The sequence below is a fragment of the Galeopterus variegatus genome, unplaced genomic scaffold (assembly GCF_000696425.1).
Source record: "Galeopterus variegatus unplaced genomic scaffold, G_variegatus-3.0.2 Scaffold0, whole genome shotgun sequence".
NCBI classification, from domain to species: Eukaryota; Metazoa; Chordata; class Mammalia; order Dermoptera; family Cynocephalidae; genus Galeopterus; species Galeopterus variegatus.
The window spans coordinates 3,215,995-3,235,948 of record NW_007726111.1 but is presented as its reverse complement, the minus strand read 5'-3'; positions in this window follow the sequence as shown (position 1 = coordinate 3,235,948).

Here is a 19,954-nt window from a genome sequence, read left to right as displayed (position 1 = left end):
TTTTTAGCAAGCTAGGTACACATACTTTATTATTATTATTATTATTATTATTAATTATTATTGTGTGGAGAAAATAACAAATCTTTGTTGAGAAACATTAAAAAAAATCTACATGCATAGAAAGATATAACATGTACATGGAATAGAAAACTCAATAAAGTAAAGATGTAAATTCTTCTCAAATTGATCTATAGATTCAAAGTAATCTCAATCAAGATCTCCAAATACCACAAGATTTCCTCTGTAGAAATTTACAAGCTGATTCTAGCATTTTTATGGAAATGCCAAGGGCCAAGAAAGCTTAAACACCATTGATGAAGAGGAACAGGATGGTACGGGCACAAGGACAGACAAATACAGGGGACTTCAAAAAGTTCATGAAAGGATTCATATTATCTTTTTGTTTGTTCGTGTGTTTCACAATAAGATTTAATATTTATCCTATATCAGTATCTTCCTCTCTGCCCATATTGCCATATTGCTGTGGTTTACATAGGGTGGCACATGACACATATTTTGGGGACCATTGATTTGGTCAAAATGGGCATTCATAGACCTTCCAGTTCCGATACTGTTGGCTTTTCTTCTTCTTTTTGTTGCTGTTTGTTATTGTTGTTGTTTAATTTTTTTTTAGAAAATAAAAAGACTAAGATCATTAAAAATATGTTCTCTGACCACAGTAACAGAAGGAAATTTAGAAAACTCACAAATGTGTGAAAATTAAACTGCACTGTCCTAGATAAACTATGGGTAAAAAGAAAAATCACAGGGAAATTAGAGAGTGCTTTGGGATAAACATCAAAGTGCAACATATCAAAATTTATACGATGCAGGATGCATGAAGTGCTTAGAGTAAATTTATACTTGTAAATCCCTATATTAAAATTAAGAAAGATCTCAAATCAGTAATGTAAACTTCTATCTTAAGAAAATAGAAAAATTAGAGCAAATTAAACCAAGAGCAAATATAAGTAGGAGATAACAAAGATTACAACAGAAATACATGGAACAGGGAATTAAAAAACAATAGAGAAAACCAACAAAAACATAAGTTGATTCTTTAAAAAGATGAATAAATTGACAAACATTTAATTAGACTGACCAACAAAAAAGAGAGAAGAATGAAATTACTAAAATCAGAAATAAAGTAGGGACATTATTACGTGTCACTATGTCTTTTTGTGGTGGTAATATTTAGCTTCCTTCTCTTTCTCATTCACATTTTTGTTCTACCAGTGGGTTTTGCTCTTTCTTGTGTATTTGTGCTCATGATTATCATTTTTTGGATTCCAGATGCAGGACCCACTGAGGATTTCTTGTAGGGCTGGTCATGTGGTGGTGAACTCCCACAGCTTTTGTTTGTCTGGAAAATACACTATTTTTCCCTCATTTCTGAAGGGTAGACTTGCTGGGTATAATATTGTTGGCTGGGAGTTTGTTTGTTTGTTTTTCCTTTTAGTATTTTGCATATATAATCCTATTTTCTTCTGGCCTGTAGAGTTTCTGTTGAGAAGTCTGCTGTTAGTCTGATAAGGGCTCCCTTATAGATGACTTGACACTTTTCTCTTGCTTCTTTTAAGATTTTCTGTTTGTCTTTGAGCTTTACCAGTTTGACTATAATGTATCTTGGAAAGGATCTTTGGGGGTTGCATCTGTTTGGGGATCTTTGAGCCTCCTAGATCTGAAGGTCCACATCTCTCCTTCAACTTGGGAAGTTTTCAGTTATTATTACAGTGAATGTTTTCATTCCTTTTCCTTTCTCCTCCCCTTCCAGAACACCCATGATTTGAAGTTTTTTGCACTTAAGGTTTTCTGCTAGCTTTTTTAGATTTTCTTCACTTTTTAAAATTCTTTTTTCCTTTTTCTTTTTGGTCCATGTGTGTCATTTCAAAAAGACTATCTTCAAGAACAGAAATTCTTTCATCTGCTTGTTCTAGCCTACTGCTTAAGCTATGGGTTGTTTTTTATTTTGTTGAGTAAATCTTTCAGTTGCATGAATTCTGCTACATTCTTTTTTAAGAATGTAAATTTCCATCTTCATATCCTGGATTTTTTTTCTAATTTCATGATGGTGTCTAACTGAGTCTTCTCATATCTCAGTAAGTTTCCTTAAGATTGTTGCTTGGAATTCCTTTCCAGTCATTTCAAGAGTTTTCTGCTCTATAGGGTCTGGTATTTGAGAATTACTGTATTCTTTTGGTGGTGTCATATTTTCTTGGGTTTTTATATTTTTAATATCTCTACATTGATGTCAGGTCATCTATTAGAGCAGTTGCTTCTTCTATTACTGTGGAGTGGGCTTTGAGGAGAGAGTTGTCCTCTTCTTTTTCTGGTCTCTGCTGGTGACTCTCCTTGTGTCAATACAGTTGAGTGTCCAGCAGACCACCTGTGTGGTGGCTGTGGCTGCTGGTGTGGTGTCGAGCTGCTTTTTCAGCAGCCATGGCTGTGATGACGGCTGTGATGGGCCACCCACATGGAAGTGGTGTTTTTGGCATGCTCTCTAGTCTGCTTTTGAGCAGGTGGTACTGCCCTTGGTTCCTTGCCTAGGACTCCAGACATGCTTTCTTGCCTGCTTCCAGGTGGAAGAGGCTGCAGCCTTCAGCTCTTTGCCTAGTACCCTGGGCGTGCTCTCTTGCCTGCTTCTGGGTGGAGGGTAATGCTTTTCAAAATTGATGAAAGATATCAAACTATAGATTAAGGAAGTCCCACAGTTCTCCAGATGGAAACATAAAGAGAAATCTATACTTAAACACAACATAAAAACGCCACATATAATCCATATATAAGGAGAAATAGTAACATCAGTCAGGAAAGAAGAGAAAAATTTCCTTCAAAGGAGTGTTTACATAACATATGACTTTATAATGGAAATGATGAAAATCAGAAGAATTGAAATGTTCAAGTTGTTGAAAGAACTTATTTTCAACCTCAAATTTAAATAACTATTGCACTATCATTTGGCATTATTTGTCTAATAAACACTTAAATTGTTCAAAATCTGTTATGGACTGAATATTTGTCTTCCTTCAAAATTAACCTGTTAAAAACTTAGCACCCAATGTAATAATACTAGGAAGTGGGGGCTTGGGAAATGATTAGTATATGAAGGTGGAGACCTCATCAATAGAATTAGTGACCTTACAAAAGAGACCGAAGAGACTCTGTGCCAAGTGAAGCACAGTAAGCAGATGGCTATCTGTGAACCAAAAAATGGGCCCTTACCAGGCACTGAATCTGCCAGTGCCTTAATCTTAGACTTCCCAGCTTCCAAACTGTGAGAGTAAATATTTGTCATTTAAGCCATCCAGTCTAGAATATTTTTGTTATAGTAGTTTAAACTGTCTGATACAAGGTGTATATCTTGTCTTCCAGTGAGACTGTATGTTTTTTAAGAAAAGAAGCTTGTCAAATACTTTTATAAGCCTAATGCAGTGCTATGTATAAACTTCTATAAGTATTAATTTAAATAAAGTATACTATAATGAGAATCAACAGTATTACCAAGAATTCTAAACGAAATGGTAAGAGGGCCTATAAAAATGATTAAAACTCATACATTTCCCTTGATTCAAAATTAATGGTTAACAGCTAATTTCTGCTTATTTTGATGATGGGAATTTGAATGTGTTGAAGTAACTGTTTCATTGATACCTTTCATTGCCAAAACATAAGAAAAACTCCTGTGAGAGTTCTCAAGCACTTTCTATGTTTATGACTAATTCAGACTATTTTAGAATTATATTTCATCACTAAGTACTTACTGTAGTTGTAGCTATTTTTGTGGAAGAAGTTGGCTGTGCTGTGGTCCAGGAAGACATATGAATTATGACTGTTGTAGTGGATGACAGCTGACTAGCTTTATTACCACCTAATTCATCAGTAACTTCAATAAGTATCTGGAAAGTAACAGGGTCCTGAGTCCCTTGAAATATATCGTACTGGAAATTCTGCGTGATGGCCAGAGAAGGAGGATCAACACCTAGTCTCCAAAGTGTGAATTGGTTATTTGTATTTCCTGAGACTGATGAGGTAATAAAACAGAAATAGAAATACATTAGGTATTAGTATCCATATTGTCTTAAGTTTTTATTTAAAAATGTGTTTCATGATAATATGTTTCCACATGGGTATCTTGTAAAATAGCATAGAAGTGACTTATTTGAAATCATATATCTTACCTCCTACAATTGAATAGCTCAGTTGTTCCTGTGGAGAATCTTTGTCCAAACAGTTGAGCTGAATGAGAGGAATCTTAACAGTGGAATAAATCCAAGTTTCTGAATGTGGTGGATTGCATACAGGACGTTCATCATTCGTATTCTGTAACACAAGAATATTATCTATTGTAGGTTATGTCTTTAAAATCTTGCCATAGTTATTCGATTATTTTCTAACTTTTATGATGCATTATCTTTACCTTGACAGTATTGCTCAAGCATGCTTTTGCAATTCATCTTGATTCCTTTACATTTGAAGAATAAATTCTTGTGTTTTGTTCTCATAGAAGCTTTTTTGTTTGGGGTTACACAACAGTAAAGTTCTTTTTTTAAAATTTTATAAATGAGGAATTAATTTTCATTTTATAGATGTCTATTTCCTACATAATATTGTTAGGACAGGTATTCATGACACAAGATTATTGAATTTCAATAAATTGGAAACTCCATGTTATCCATTCTAATTATTTCCCTTTATTCCAGAATATATATGTCATCAAGTCTCTTGAACAATTCTTCAGAAAGGGTACTCACTACCTAATAGAAAGCATATTTCACTTTTGGATAGTTTTACTTGTTAGAAACACTCACTTTTCTTGATCTTAAGTATTTGTTGCCTGTAAATTCAGGCTAGTTTCTGCATTGAAGAAATTCACAATCTAGTAGAATGTATGACTTACATTTCAAATATACAGGTGATTTCAGCAATTAGATTGAGAGGAAAATCATATTATCTCTGGGAATGTTTCAGTTCTAAGGCTCTATGATGCTATAACCCAGGATACAAACTATCTGATAAGCTCCTTGCCACCATCTCCTTTCACCTTCTCTCCTGTAAGCTGTTAAAGTAACTGTTTTATTGATGTCCTCCCTTCCGAAACATAAGGATAAGCCTGTGAGAGTTCCCAAGCACTTTCTAGGTTTATGACTAATTCAGACTGTGTTAGAATTATGTTTCATTGCTATGATGGTTAATGCTAGGTGTCAGTTGGATTAGATTAAGGAATACCTAGAAACCTGGTAAAGTTGTCTTTTGGGGTATATCCTTGAGGGTGTTTCCACAAGAGATGAGCATGTGAGCCTGATTGGACAGGGTGGGAGAGATCTGCCCTCAATATAGTCTGGCACCATCCAATCCACTGCAGGGCCCAGAGAGAACAAAAATGGAGAATAAAAGCGAATCTCTCTACATAAATGCTGGCACCAGGATATACGCAGCTCTCCTGTCTGTAGACATCAGAACTCGAGACCCTTCAGGTTTTGGGTTCCAGAACTTATGTTGATAGCACCATTGGCTTCCCTGATCTGAGCCTTCCAGACTTGGACTGAATCGTGTTACTGGCATCCAGTTTGCAGGTCTGTTGTGGGACTCTTCTTCACAATTGTGTGAGCCAATTCCCCTAACAAATCTCCTTTCGTATATTTATAGCATATCCTATTGATTCTGTCTCTCTGGAGAACATTGACTAATACAGTTGCTAAGTACTTGACTGTAGTTGAAGCTCCTGAAGAATACAGACACAGTCCCAGTGTTATTTTCAAAGCAGCACTCAAAGGACTGAGCCCATGGAACACTCGGGAGAGTGCGCGGCTGGGAGCGCAGCAGCGCTCCCGCCGCGGGGTCGGATTCTATATAGGGATGACCGGTGAGCTCACAGCGCTCACTGGCTGAGCGCGGTGTGGCTGGGCTCCAAAAAGGCAAAAAAAAAAAAAAAGCAGCACTCAAAGGACTGAGCCCATGGAACACGCGGGGGAGTGCGCGGCTGGGAGCGCAGCAGCGCTCCCGCCGCGGGGTCGGATTCTATATAGGGATGACCGGTGAGCTCACAGCGCTCACTGGCTGAGCGCGGTGTGGCTGGGCTCCAAAAAGGCAAAAAAAAAAAAAAAGCAGCACTCAAAGGACTGAGCCCATGGAACACGCGGGGGAGTGCGCGGCTGGGGGCGCAGCAGCGCCCCCCCCCCGGGGTGGGGGGGGGGGGGGTGGGGGGGTTTCAAAAAAGAAAAAAAAAAAAAAAAAAAAAAAAAAAAGCAGCACTCAAAAAAGACACTACATACCAGATTTTCAGAATGGGATGTGAACTGAAACCAATTTATGTCTTGATATAGGAAAACCAAGTACCTAATTCAACATATACTTTTCTTACTTTCCTCACTAAAACTGAAATGTGGTGGGCTCCTCTGCTTTGGACAGTCAGTTTGGTAGAATAAACCACCTGAAAGTGCAGAGGAAATGCCACTGTCTTTTTTCCCCCTCTTCATTGCAGACTGGCTTGCTGGATTGCCTGCTGGAGGCCATAAAGTGGCACTTACTAATATTTAAGCCCCATTTTCCTAATTAAGCACTAATGCCTTTAAAATTAAAGCCTTGGTAATCATTACTCCCTGAAAAATGAATCATTATTAGTCTCTTTCTCTCCCTCCAAGTATAGCTCAGAAAAAGGAAAGATAGTGTCTGTTCTTTCAGTTTTTTTCATAGATATGTTAGTAATGATAAATAACAGTAACCACAACTAATTTTATTGAATGTATAATATGTGCTAGACTCTAATTTTCCTACATTAATGTACTAGGGATCTTCAAAAAGTTTATGAAAGGATTGCATTATCTTTCAATTCTATTCATCCATGAACTTTTTGAAGTACCTTCATATATGCCACACAACAACCGCGTGAAAAATGTAGTACTGTTATCCTATACAGGAAAGTGAAAACAGGTGACATAAAATTTTCAAGCTCAAACAATATTAAGTGGTAGAACCAGAAGTCAAAAACACATGACTCCAGAGTCCAAAATTTAAACTCGTATGCTAAACTGTCTTAATATTGCTTTCTTCTTAATCATAATCAGCATTTATACTGTTACCACACTAGCCTTCTTCTGTCTTGTGTTCTCATAAAAAGTTCCTTCTACTCCTTAAGAGATATTATGAATGGTGTCAATTCATTGAAAGAGCATTTCTCCATCTTTTAAATGGGAGCTCAGTTTATATGCACTTTTTAGTTTTATTATTGGTTATGAATATTCATGGGGTACAAAGCTGATTGTCACCACTCATGCCCAAGATGTGACGGCCAGATCCATACTGGTAGCATGCCCATTACCACAAATTGTGATTATACCCCCTGTGCACCACCCAATTACCCCAAACCTCCCTCTCCATCCCCCTTTCCTCCACTCTGCTTTGTGTCCCTAGGTGTGTTCTCTCACTCTGCAACTCTAATGTGGTCTGTCTTTCCTTCCTTCTTTCTTTCTTAGCTCCCACTTACGAGTGAGTACATGTGGTATTTATCCCTCTGTGTTTTGCTCATTTCACAAAACATAAGTTTCTCCAAGCTCATCCATGCTGCTGTAAATGGTAGAATTTCTTTTCTTTTTCTTTTTTTTTTTTTTTACAGCAGAGTACCATTCCATGGTGTATATATACCACAGTTTCCTTATCCAGTCATCCATTGATAGACATTTAGGTTGGTTCCATATCTTGGCTGTTGTGAATAGAGCTGCAGTGAACATGGGAGTGCAGGCATCCCTTCAACATGATGATTTCCATTCCTCTGGGTATACACCCAGAAGTGGGATCACTGGATCATATGGAAGATCTATCCGTAGTTGTTTGACGAAACTCCATACTGTTTTCTACAGTATGTGTACTAATTTATAGTCCCACCAACAGTGTAGGAGTGTTCCATTCTCTCCACACCCTCGCCAGCATTTGTTATTCTCCACCTTTTTGATTATAGCCAGTCTAACTGGGGTGAGGTAATATCTCAATGTAGTTTTAATTTGCATTTCCCTGATGACTAGTGATATTGAGCATTTTTTCATGTACCTGTTGGCCATTTGTATGTCTTCCTTTGAAAAATGTCTATTCAGTTCCTTTTCCCATTTTTAAATTGGGCTATTGGATTTTTTTTTAACTGTGTAATTGCTCGAGTTCATATTATGGATATTAATCCATTATCAGATGCATAGTTAATAAAAATTTTCTCCCACTCTAGGTTGTTCTTTCACTCTGTTGATTGTTTCCTTTGCTGTGCAGAAGCTTTTTATTTTGAAATATTCCCATTTGTTTATTTTTTCTTTTGTTGCCTGTGCTTTGGGGCTCATGTTCATAAAGCCTGTGCCAAGATCTAGTTCATGAAGTGTTTCACCTATATTTTTCCTTATTAATTCTACAGTTTCAGGTCTTATACTTAAGTCTTTAATCCATTTTAAGTTGATTTTAGTATATGGTGAGAGGTGCATGTCTAGTTTCATTCTTCCGCACATGGATATCCAGTTTTTACAGCACCACTTATTGAAAAGGCAGTCTTTTCCCCACTGCCTGTTTTGGGTTTTTTTTTTGGGGGGGGGTTGTTTGTTTGTTTGTTTTTTGTTTTGATTTTGATATTTGTTGCCTTTGTCAAATATCAGATAGCTGTAATCCTGAAGGGTGATTTCTAGCTTGTCTATTCTGCTCCACTGGTCCGAGTGTCTATTTTTATGCCAGTATCATGCTGTTTTGGTTACTATAGCTTTGTAATATAATTTGAAGTCAAGTAGTGTTATGCCTCTGGCTTTATTTTACTTTTTTGCTCAGGATTGCTTTCGCTATTCAGGGTCTTTTGTTGTTCCATATGAATGTTGAAAACTTTTTTTTCCATTTCTGTGGAGAATGTCATTGGTATTTTGATGGGGACCACATTGAATCTGTAGATTGCTTTGGGTAGCATAGACATTTTCACAATGTTAATTCTTCCAATTCAAGAGCATGGAATATCTTTCCATCTTTTTGTGTCTTCTTTAATTTCTCTCAGTAGTGGTTTGTAGTTCTCATTGTAGAGATCATTTACAACACTGGTTAAATTGATTCCTAGGTATTTTTTGTGTGTGTGACTGTTGTAAATGGGCTTACTTTCTTGATTTCTCTTTCTGTTATCTCATTATTGGAGAATATACATTTAACTGATTTGGGGACTTTTTTGTATTCTACAACATTTCTGAAATTATTAACGAGCTCTAGGAGTTTTTTGATAGAGTCCTTAGGTTTCTCTATATATCATGTCATCTGCAAAGTTTGACTTGATCTTTTCCAATCTGACTGCCCTTTATTTCTTTCTCTTGCCTGGTTGCTCTGGCTAGTGCCCCCAGTATTATGTATGCACTCTTAAATCTCTCAGGTTCTAAGAAGCTATGGCTTGCATGATTTATAACTTCATCAGATTTGAGCTTAAATTTTTAATAAAATTCCAAACATCTTTTTCTTGCTAATCCAATATTAATATTTTTAATTAGCAAACATATTTTAAACAGTTTAAGCAAAATGTTGGTTATAAAACAGTTTAGAATTAAACATGGGCATCAAGGTTTCTCTGTGAAAAGAAAAACCATTGCCCAGTTTTCAACCTAAATTTTAATTTTTTTTATTAGTTGTTTTTTCCATTTTAGTAAAAGGAAAAATATAGAGAGAGATATATTTGGAGAAAGTGCATGTATAAAACCAGATATAGAAAGGATACTGGAGGCGCAAACAGAAAACATTGCAGAAATGGATAATCAATAGTTATAGTAAGGTGTAGGTGAAAATTATTAAGTTAAAAATAAATTCCCTCTCAATATTATCTGTGTTATTGTATGTTCATATATTCTGATTTTTCCTTGATGTATAATAAGTGATTTTAGGGGCTGGCCCGGTGGCGCACTGGATAGTGCGCTGCTTGGGAAGCATGGCGGCGCTCCCGTCCGAGGGTTCGGATCCCACATACAGACCGGCTCCCGCTCACTGGCTGAGCGAGGCGCGGGAGCAACACCGAGGCTTGCGATCCCGTTGCCGGTCCCCGGTCCGGTACAGGGGCAACACTGAGGGTTGCGATCCGTTGCCGGACACGGAAAAAAGACAAAAAAATAAAAATAAATAAATAAATAAGTGATTTTAGAAAAACTGCTTTCCTTTGGGTTAGAGAGACTATTATATTAATATTCAGGTACAACTCAGTTATCTAGAACTCTCACGTGCAATAATACTGTTATTTAATTTCATATTATTTTAAATGTCCCACCAGGAAAATCAAATTTCTTTCATACAATGAGTGCTTACTAACTTAACAGGAAGTAAGCTGAGAGAGTCCTTCAGGGTACTATATTATCTGGACCAAGTGGTCTGGTCTATGCAGCTCTCTTGCTTTGGAGAGTAAGTTTGATAAATTATGTTGTACATGCTTTCATGCAAACTACAGAAACACATCACACACACACACACACACACACACACACACACATCTATATCCAGGGACTCAGATCCTATTATTGCAGAATAACCAAGCTTGTTTAAATATTCAAAACAGGATGCTGTCAGGGCTCTTGACCTCTACAACGTAGCACATTGTGTCTCATCATATGAAATTCATTTTGCCACCTATTTTCTTTTGGACTTATTCATTCATTCACATTTTCATCTCTCCTCAAGTAGCTCATTTGTGAAATAAAATGGATATACTGGACTATTAATACTACTGATTTGAGTATGTGGTAGCTCTTTCATAAATAACATACAGGAAAATGTAATACTTATCTTTCAAGCATCTCACTCTAAAAAGACATAAAATAACACTTAGGATCTCTAACGGCTTTATTATGAAGGTTCTAGCACAGGACCATCCTTGCAAGGATAGTGTGAATTTTATGAATAGACAACCAGAATTGCTTAAGAACAAATGCTTTATGTTTATAAGGACAAGAATTAAATAGTGAAGACATGAGTTTGAGTTGAAATTGCTCGTGAATTTTCTTGAAAAATTAATCCATCTCTTCAATGAGGAATTAACAAGCCTGAAAGAGATTGTAGTGGATTGAATTATGTCCCCCCTAAACTCACTGAAGCTTGAATTGTGTCCATCAAGTTTTATGTATTAGAAACTTGGCTCCCACTGACTGTTAAGAGGGTGGGAAATCCTATTACGGTAACTGAAAGGTGGAACCTTGAAGAGGTGATTGGATTGTAGGACCATGTGGTAGTGAATGGATTAAAAATGGTGGTCTGGAGTGTGGTTCTGAGGGCTTTAAAAGAAGAGGAGGGTCTGTCTTTCTCTCTGCTCTCTCTGCTTCTACTGTCTTGCAATGTGAGACCCCTGGGTCACTGTCACCACCACCAGATGGACTTTGGACTTCCCAGCCTCAGAAACTGTAAGCAATTAATTTTTTTTTCTTTATAAATTACCCAGTTCCAGGTATTTCTGTTATAGCAACACCAAATGAACTGATACAGAGAATAAAAGCTTTATTGAAAAGGAGAGCAGATAAGGACAAGCAAACATTTCTCAGAGAGAAGTTGTCTAAAGGCTTTCAAAAATTATTTATATGATCATTTGTGACTTTATTATTGGCTTCCAAGTTCATCTCTTGAACTAATTTTCTGGAGCTTTAATTTTCAACAATCTTTCTGAAATCTTCATTATGTTTTTGAACTCTGGGAACATGTTGGAAGGAGGAATTCTTCTTTCTCCAGCATCATTATGACCAGCCTCTAAGCTAGTTCTGAACGTTAAGTACAAGGAGACCCTGCCAACCTTGAATCATCAGTTCCTTATTTCTGAGGTGCTGTTCCTATGGCTTGGAATTTAATATATTATGCCAATGTTGCTTGCCAGAATTAATTTTGGCAAAAGACCATCTGACCAACTGAATCTCCAATTACAGTATAATCGAGCACATTCATGTCTCTAAATGTTCCCAATTAAAATATTAGAAGTGTAACTATTGGTTTATGGAAATTTGTTCAGTATAAAGTCTACAAGAGAGAGAGAAATAGTTTTTAGCTGTTTATAAACATTAAAAGTTTAGAATCATTAAACTTCTGAAGTACTCATACTCTACAATTTTATTGTATAATTATTATGTAAATGTTAAAAACTAAAAACAAATACCCAATTTGTCTGGGATGTTCTTTTAAACCTGCTCCCAATTAAAGAAAAATACATTAAGTTAGGACTATCTTTAAGTAATAAGGAAAAGACATTTTTGATTCCTATATTGTTCCATACCTAGCTAAAACATTCAGTGAAGAAACCAAAGCTGCCTATATTTTATTATTTCTTAATTAGTAAATTATTATTATTCTCAATATAGAAATTATGCATTTTAATATTATTTCCCACCATTTTTATTTTATATTCTGGAGATGGAATAGATTTTTATTAAGTGTAGAAGGTGTAACAATGGTAAAGATAAACTCTTAGGCAATTTGGGCAGCTATGAGACATTTCGTCTCCTTAATAAAAATTACAGTTAAATAAAAAAATCTTAAATAGTAACTTAATAAAACTAAGCTAATTTTCTAATAGTAACATGCTATACTAATATGGATACTGTACACCGATATTCATTATCCAAAGCAGAGTAGTACATATAAAATAATGAAGCTGAGAACTTATTCTACAAGAAGAAATTAAGTGCTTGGGTATCTGTAGACAGGGCATTCCTCACAGAAATGTTTAGAGAGAATGTGAGTCTTTAGTATCTAATTTGAAGTGATTGCCAATTATTTGCATGAATATTCAGTGCCTGTAGGGAATTCATGGAAAGACAAGGGAGTTATGTATTTCCCAGAGTGTTTTAGAAATCTTGGGTCTCAAAGATTGATAAACTAAATAGTAAGAATATTCAGGAAATGGCAGAGGCCTTTTGAATACTACACTCTACAAAATTATATCTTGTGAAAGTTTCTGACAAGTTCTTGAAGTTTTTATTTTGGTCCCTATACATTTACCTAAAATAAAAAACAAAATGAAATTCTGAATTTGCCAAATGGGGCAAAATGATTTGCGTATTTTCCAGTTCATAAAATGAGCAATTCTACTGAAGAATCACACTGTTTCTTGTCATTTTAATTATGTCTTATAAAAACCTCTCAACAATAAATCCATCTTCAAAAGTGAAGAATACTTATATCTTATAATGGTTACAAACATAAGCATTTTTACATTTATGCATTACTAATTTAAGACAAATGATTCTTTAAATTTGGGTTAACGTAAGTCTACTTTCATTCTTATTGCAATTATTGCTTAAGTGGACAATTTCTATTATTTATAGAGATGTAAGGTATTAGTTTTAACTCGAACTTTAATAATAAGAATTTGTGTATGACATAGTGGCTAAACTCAAGGAGCTAGTTTCTATTTGATGCCACAGAACTGGAAACACGAAACAGAACTATGTGCTAAACCATGTGTTATCATTAAAGTTCAAAAGACACAGTGATAACAGTTGGAAAACACTTTATAGAAGAGGAAGGGGAACAGTACAGTTCAGAAATGTATGCCACAATGTCAGAAATATTTGTGGTTTGTTAGCATTTTGAATAATCAGACCAAAAATCCTCCCCAAAATTAAGATTTGATAATTAAAAAATAAGTGCATATGTAGTTATTAGTTAAAGCAAACCCAAATTACTTCATTGACTTTAAAAGTTAGAAGAAACTTAAAGATTATCTAGATCAGAAGTCATTAACTGATCTACACAGCAAAATCCATGATGCGCTTTTAAAATGTAGCTTCTCAAATCTCTTCTAGCTATTCATGTCTTCTCCCCCATTAAATTAGTATGTATGCTAATAAAACCTTGTCATTTCAAATGCAATTCAAGTAGATGTGTTAAACACTGAAGGGTGTTAGAGAGGGTTTTTTTTCCTATTGGCATTTATGTTCTGATATCTATAGACATTTAAATACATTTTTTTGGTATACATATATACACATACACATATACACACATACATATATACACAAGGGTACTTCAAAAAGTTTGTGGAAAAATAGAATTAAAACACAATAGGAATCTTCCATGAAATCTTGGGAGTACTCTTGTATATATATATTTGTACACATATTTTATATATAATAATTTATAAATATATATGTGTTATATTATATAGCTATATAATAATATATATACATATAAATAATTGTATATATAATTTTTATAATTTGTATATATATTTGTATTTTTGTATATATATAATTGTAAATATATTTATAATTGTGTATTTGTGTAGAGATAGAGACAAAGAGGTGGAGAGACTCAGAGATAGAAAAGGCAGAGAGAGAGAGAGGCACCTGGGGATACCAGAGCATAAATGCAGTTTAAAAAAACCACTGATTTTGTCTTTTTAAGATGTGAGAAAGTAGAATGAAAAGATGCTTTCATGCAAAGACAAAGTAAGTACCTTTTCTTGTTTAAAAACAAACACGGGACAATGTATGACATTTAGTATAACAACAGGTGAGGATAGCTGTGAACTCTAGAAAAGAGCATAAAGTGTGATTTGGAAAGGAAGGAGACCCCAGAAGGCAACCCTGACGTAGTGGTGCACGGTGGATCAAACCGACTAATTTCCAAGCACCTAAATTGGACAATAATAGTGTGATTGTTTCTGTTTGTTTAATGTAACATGCTTTCTGCTAAATAAAAAAAAATCAGTTTTAAATATAACTGCTGTATGATTTTGTATGTAATTATACATATAAGCAATCATATAGGACTACCATTAAGAAAATCATGTGTTTATATACCTTTTAAATATTTTTGAAGAAATAATGGGAAAACATAATGCTATGTAACATTCATTAGTGCCTAATCCCAAGAAACTAACATTCCAGCTGTGAGACAAAACATGTATATATTAATCGATAATTATAAAACATTGATATATTAATGAATTGTGTTAGTTAATTAATATTACACATTAAACCTTTAGAAATTAAGTATACTAAATCAATCTTCTGGGATTTTTATAGGCTTTCAGAAGACAAGGAGATAGTAGTTAGAAAAGAACTCTTACAGGAAGTCGGGGAAGGGGAATACAGTAGAGAAATTTATCTAACGCCAAGAAAAATTATGGCTCTTCATTCTTTTCTTTTTTTACCATTATGAATGACTGGATTAGAAATCCTCAAAATTATCTCCATTATTATAACTTGATTTTAATTTTATTAAAAATAAATGTATGTCCAATTACTGGGTAATGCAGAATCCAAATTATTTCATATAATTTGAGAGTGAGAATTAAGTTAGAGATCATATAGTCCTTTGTCTGTTCTGAAATTACCTGAAATTCTTAAAAATTAAAAATACCCAGTCTCCCAAGGATTCTAAGTTTGTGAGTTCCAATAATATCTATTCTGAGGAAGCTACTCATATGATTATTATGTTCACCACGTATGAGATCATCGATTCAATGAATTGTTCAATAAATTCCAGAAAATATTTGATGGGAAATTCTACATCTTTATACTAGGGAGATTCAAAATGATAGTTATGGAGTCCTAAAATATTTTTACTTCCCAAATTATATTTTAGGTTTATGACTTTCTTCTATTTGTTGTTTATGTATACTTTGTATTTGCCTTTTGTAAAGTGACAAAATTTCCAATATAAGCCATAGTTTGTGAGTGCTTTATGGCTTTATTTTTTGTAGTACAATTATTATGGATGACATGATACATTATGTGATATAAATCAAGACCGAATTTTTCACATTAATAGCCCAAATCAAGAAGAGCTGTAAGAGCAGGACTACTATTTATATGACACCTTTCATTTAGTTTAAATAAAATTTCAGTTGAGCTCTACAGTGAGTGATTTATTGTCCTCATAAATGTGTGCTCTTGAGTTCCAATTCTAAAGTTTAATGTGAAATAAATTTTTTGTTTGCATGGAAAAATGTTTAGATAGCTTTTAAAACAAATAATCTGAAATGTGCATTAAAATATCTCTAATATTTTACCAATATTTAAAAATAACTTTTAAAAACTCAAATGGAAATTCAAGAGAATTTGATGAGATATGATGAGAGAGAGTGATGATGCTCATCCAGATAAGGTTAAGAAAAGTGGTAAATAATTTTTTTTTAAATTCTATTCAAAATGCATAATTTTTATCCTAAAATATTCTTAAATGCCTTGACTGTGTACTCTAGTAATTCCCAAACAGCAGGTTATAGCAGAATCGTCAGCATATATTAATTGAGCTTAAGTAATTAAAAAGTCTATTTGAGAATTTTGCTTTAAGTAGTAATCAGACCAATTGCTCTGAAGGGCTATACTGCTACAAATAAATACATCCTAGATAAAATACAATGATTAATGCATTTACAGGATTAATATATTATGGTAAAAAAAAATAAGAAAGAGAGAAAGAAATTGGAACTCAAATTTGTAAGTAAATGGTAGAGCTGGCTAGTGACCATGTTAGCACTTAGATTCTGAGACTTAGACTTGAAGCAGCAAGAAGTTAAGGAGCTAAACCTCAGATTAAAAAGGTTGCTTGAAGAAGATTTACTGGTTTTTAATGAGTAGTGAGTCATTTCTCAAAGCAGAAGCAAAAGGTAAATTATCTTCGGGAAAAAGCACCCTCAATTTTTACTCCAGGATTCCATTAGATTGCTATCACTCAATCATAAGTCAAGACCAAAGATCACATGGAGGAAAATGACCCATTAAATGAGCATTCGCTGATACAACCTACAAGAGTTTAGACCTCTAAGTGCTTTACATATGTGAATTATTAAGTGGGAAATATAAAATATTAAAAAACCCACAGACCATCAGAAATAAGGCAGCAACCAGAGACTATAAAAATGAATCCAAGCATATATGAAAAGAACTAAATATAACTTTTAGAAGTAAAAATTACGAAGTGTATTTTGAAACACAATGAATATTTCAACAGCAGACAAGCCACAGTTGATGTAATAATTTGTGAACTGGAATGTAGATATGAAGAACTATATAGAAAGAACTACAAACAAAATAGAAAATAAAAAGGAGATTAAGAGAAATGGAGAGTAAAATGAGATTGTCTCACATTATATCTAATTAATACCCAAGATGTAGAAAATAAAAAGAAAGGAAAAAATGGAACATTTGAAAATATAACGACCACACATTTTCAAGAACAGATGGATCCACAGATACAGAAAGCAGAACATAGTTTAAGCAGTATCTAAATAAAAGAATCTATATCAGGACATATTATCATGAAACTAACACTAAAGAAGAAAATATGTTGACAGAAGTAATATTTAAGGATTTCTAAACCATTCTAAACCATAACTGCTGCCAATTTGTGTCTATTGAATTATTTCTAAAGAATTTTTAAAATAAATATTAATATAAAAAACAGGGATTATTATTAATATTCCTTTGTTTTAAAGGCATTTGTAAATATTTATTTCAAGAACAGAAAAAAAAAACATCGCATAAGGAAGGTCTAAACTAGAAAAAAAGATGGAAAGCAAAGAAATTAGGTAATGTGAACGTAAATCTAAGCACACAGCTTTTTATTTCTATGTAAAATCATTGACAACAAAAATAAGTAAACAGTGCTATTAAAAATACAAACAACTACATGCTATCAGCATGTATCATGTATATCATGTATATCAGGCTATCAGTACATATCATGTGTATCATGTTGGGCAGGGAAATGAGGTGCTCTGCCTATATGTTCTTCAAATCCTGGGGTTCCACACAGGTTTGTCTTTTTCTTAGAACTTTTCAGAGCTCTCCTTTGGTTGCCTCTTCTGTTATGTCCAGAGTTTATAGCTGTGTTTAGCAGGGAAGAGCCAAACCTGCTACAAGTTAACCTTCTGTTGAAAATGCATCTAATAATTAGCCTATTCCTGAAAATTCCAAGGCCAGGGAGAAGGCAAAGGTTATAGAACATTCTGGAAGTTAGGCAGAGTATATTAATTTGCCATCAGTTCCAGGTAACTTTTTATCCACTTAATAATCTTAACTTCCCCAGACATTCATCAAATACTCAAGTATTTTTCCTATCTCTAGTAAAAACGGTGGAAATAAAAAATTCTTCCTGTTAATTATTTTTTCCCTATAAGTTCACACTAAGATTTTTCTTCAAAAATTTTAATTTTACATTATTGTGACAAATGGTGTATGCTGTGCTTACCAAGTTTTGGTGAGACATCTTTGTCCAAATATTGTTAGTTAACTTTTGTATAGTAATGCAAAATGTCTGCACTAACCAGTGAATCAGTTTCAAATGAAATAGTCGAGATATTAATTGATCTCATCGTTACCAGTCATTTCTGTCATAAACAGGCTATGAAAAGGACATGAATGCATCTTACTTTGAAGAAGACACTTTTGTGTGTAATCTCACAAATGCTAGGCACTCCTGAAATGTTTAGCGATACAAATAAAAAAGAAATTCTAAAATCAGCGGGTTGAACACAGTGTAATATTTAAATTTTATATGAAATATTGTTTTGAGTTGAAAATAAAGAGATTTGAAAATAGTATACATCTAACTGTGCAGTTTTTCCTACCCCCTCTATTCTATTTATATACCTGCCTTCAAATACCATCACCAGAGATCATCTTCATCTTGATACTTGTATCTAATACTTTCTTGCTTTGTTTTGTTTCTATACTTTATAAAGTGAGCATATTGGTGTTTGTAATCTTTGGGGACTTATTAACACTTAATAGCATACTGCCAGGAACAGTGAGTATTGCTGGGTGCTACTTTGAATCATTTCACAGTAAGTGCTGCATTTTGCCACCTGCATGCTCTATAGTTAATGTTCTGCTTCTTTAGTCAATGTTCTGCTTCAACATCAAGATTCTGTGTAGTACGCTGTGTGGTAGTCTTGGAGGTGCTAATTATATTATTAAAGATGACTACCTAATAAAATGAGTCCATGGAAAGACAATGGTGAGAGTGAGTTATGAATCGAGGATTAGACAAATGTCCAATTTTTTGCACCTGTAGTGAACTTTATAAAATAAATGAGTATGTCCTTATAGATTTTCATTTCTTAAAAAATTGACAGGGAACTCTTTGCATTAGTAAAAGTTCTACAGAAAAATAGAACCAATAAGCGATAGATAGATAATTATGGAAATTGGCTCACATGATTTTGGAGGCTGAGAAGTCCCACTGTCTGCTATCTATCACCAGGAGAATTAGGAAAGTCAGTGGTATAATTCAGTACCAATCCAAAGGCCCAAAAACCAAAGGTGAGACAGGGGGAGCAGGGGTGGGGGGAACCCACAGGAATAATTTCTGGAGTTGGAAGGCCTGAGGAACAGGAATTCTGGTGTCCAAGATGAGGAGATAACAGATGTCCTGGTTCAACAAGAGAGAACAAGAATTCACCGTTCTTTTGCCTTTTTGTTCTATCTGTGCCCTCAATGAAGTGAATAGTGTGCACCCACCTTGGTGAGGGCAGATCTTTTTTACTTGGTCAACTGATTCAAATGCTAATCTCTTCTAGAAACATCTTCACAGACACACTCAGAAATACTGTTTTACCAGCAATCTGGGCATCCCTTAGACAAATCAAGTTGACACATAAAATTAACCATCATAATCTTCTACTACAAAATACCTAAAATGCTAAATTTGAGCTCACTGAATTGAATTTATAAGAAAGGGAAATCCATACATGTCACCAATGGGAAGGAAACTAAAATCCAGAGCAATAGGGTGCATATTGCACAGGCATTGGAAGATCATCAGATTTTTACAGGGCCCGAATAATAAAAAGCTTGGCATTAATTAATCGCTTGCACAGGGACAAGGAGAAACTAGGCCTTGAGACCAAGGGAGACAAGAAGTTAAAAAGACAAGTCTGTGCAGAGTCAGAACTCATGAAAGCTGGTACTCTCTTTGGGAGTAGAACTACAAACATTGTATCCACAGCACAAAAGCTTTTCTCTGCCCAGGGCTCTGGAAAGAA